Source organism: Corylus avellana, chromosome 2 (genome assembly GCF_965113065.1).
Source record: "Corylus avellana chromosome 2, dhCorAvel1.hap1.2, whole genome shotgun sequence".
Classification (NCBI taxonomy): Eukaryota; Viridiplantae; Streptophyta; class Magnoliopsida; order Fagales; family Betulaceae; genus Corylus; species Corylus avellana.
In genome coordinates this window covers 24756897-24759569 of record NC_142491.1, presented here as the reverse complement: position 1 = coordinate 24759569, position 2673 = coordinate 24756897, and positions in this window count along the sequence as shown.

The following is a 2673-nucleotide window of genomic DNA, read 5'->3' as shown; positions in this document are numbered from 1 at the left end:
AGCTATTTTTGTCTTTTACTCATTTTGCTTTCCCCTCTTCCAGCTCCACTGCTTATCCACAAAAAAAGATGGCTTTGATTCTTACCTAATGCATCCTCAAATCCCGGATTTTGTTTCCCTTTCCCCTTAAATCCTGGATTTTTTCTTCTTAAATCCCAACTCTCCCCTGCTTTGTCTCATGTGCAATTACCATGCTCATTTGAAAGGAAAAATAAGATGAAAATGGATTTGGGTGGATCAAAGAATCAGAAAATGACAATATATATATATATATATCTTTTGCTTAGGGTTTATAGCTCCAAATTACAATTTTGTCCTTGTTGGGTTTTATTTAGCTATAATTAAAAGTCGTAAGAAATTAATAGGTTTCTTCTCTTGTCATGCAAAAAGGTTTTGCCATGAGACTAATTAAAGGTTTCTGTTGTATGTGGTGATGGAGAAATTTCTTTAGTTTCTAATGATATCCTTATAAACTTTATGAGCTGTTTACTTCAAACCCAACGGGGTCAATGGAATTTCTCAAGTATATATGTTCGCACTTTCAATAACAAATTTGCATTGACGTCATTTGGTGTTAAATATGACAAGAAGAACTTATGCAGACGGAACAAAGAGATATATAAATTTAGAGTTCAAGGTCAAGTTTATCATTATATCAATGACTATATTCAATTTTGTAATGATATGCTATTATTGAATTATTAAGAATTTAAATGTGTTTGTATAAGGGTTTAGATACTGATTTTATGTTGTAAATAATTTTTGCATATGCTATTGACTTTTTATTGTTAAATATCATATGCACTACATTCATTATTATCAAATATAGGGAACCAAGCGCATGTGCCATCCCAACTAGTATAAGAAAAAATAATGAGATAAAAATGAAATAAATGTTATATAATAATGAGATAAAACTGTAATTTATAGCCTTTATCATTCTATGTTTTATTGCTTTTGAGTCAACTAACTACAGTATTCTTCTATCTCCATCTTAAACTGGTCTACTTTTTTCTCTCATAAATCATAATGCATGGTGGCTCAACCATCCACTAGCCCCTTCTCCCTAGAGTGTAACCCCACTCATCGTTGTAGCAGACAAGTTGGGGTGTAAATGAGCCGAGCTTGAGTGAACTTCTCTTGTTTAGGCTTGACTTGTTTAAATTTTACACAAACTCGAGCTCGAGCCGAGCTCAATGGCGAGCCAAAAAAATCGAACTCGAGCTTATAATAAGTCGAGCCGAGCCAACTCACGAGCTGACTCTTATATTTATTTATTTTTTTTTTAAAAAAAAAAAATTTAAACTTCAAGTATTCTTAAACGGCTTAAGAAGCCAGCTTGCATATGAGCATTTGCTTAGCCTAGTTAATCGAGTATAGAGCCTGAGTTAATACAGTATGACACTTGGTTTCAAAGAGAGAGGATATGCATCATTTTATAGATAAGTAAACTTGGAGATTTGTGTTTTCTTAGCAATGTGTGACAAGTTAATAGGCTGTATTCAGATTGCATTGAGACAATGCCTCCTGCAAAAAAATATTTTTTCAACGTCTCTCTTTCAATCTCCCTCAACAGTCATAGCGCATCTTCCACATGAACTCTCATTTTTTACTCTCTCACTCTCGCTCACTAGACAGGTAGTGATAGTGTTTGGGTCTGTTTGATTTTTCAATAGTTTCTGCCTTTTGCAATCTCCCTCGATAGTTTTTGCTTGATTCTTCTTCCTTTCGTTTGGGTTTGCTCTAATTGAATCAGGGTTTTTTTAATGATTGCTCTCTCTCTCTTTGATCACGAAGGGTCTAGAATTTTTCATTTCTAACGCTTAAATATAAATGCAATTTTAAGATTTTAATAATTATGAGATTTATAATTAATTATGTGTTACTTAGTTTATATATATATATATATATATATATATATATATATATATATAGACACACACACACACACACGAGCTTATTCGAGCTTGCTCACGAGCCTAACTAAGTTGAGCCGAGCTTGCTTCGTTTAATATTCGAGCCTAGATTTGTGTTCATAATGCGTTTTATTTAATAATCAAGTCAAGTACGAGATAAGCTTATACAAACCCAGCTTATATGAGTCCAGCTTATACGAGCCGATCCTGAGCGCGCGAGCGAGCGGCTTACTGACTTAACACCCCTGCACACATGTACTGCCGCTCTCTTTGATCTCCTACAACATATTTCTTCCATCATAGCACCTCTGACTCTCCTTGTTATAGCTCTTTTGGTCCACCACGCATTTCAAATCCAAATTTGAACCTAAAAAATATATGATATTTAGTCGTTCTTTATCTTACCATCTTAGATGGTGTCGCCTCCGCTACTATACAACTAGCAATGCTAAGTTAAAATAAGTTAAAACTCACAACGTTTATCATAAATTACTACAACCAATTTTATTCACAGCATTTTCGATTACTTTGTCTTCCTTGTACGATTTCTTTTAGGGCAAACTATATAACTTGATTGTTTTTTTATCCTTGAATTTTAAATCTTGTAATTTTCTATTTTTGTATATGGTGATTGTTTGTAATTTTATTCTTCCTCTTCTATTGAAAAAAAAAAAAAAAAAAAAAAAAAAATCTTTTAGTCCTGGCCACGTGGCTGAAAGAGGCCTGAGTATGAAGAGTCTCTTTTACCCTTTGTGTA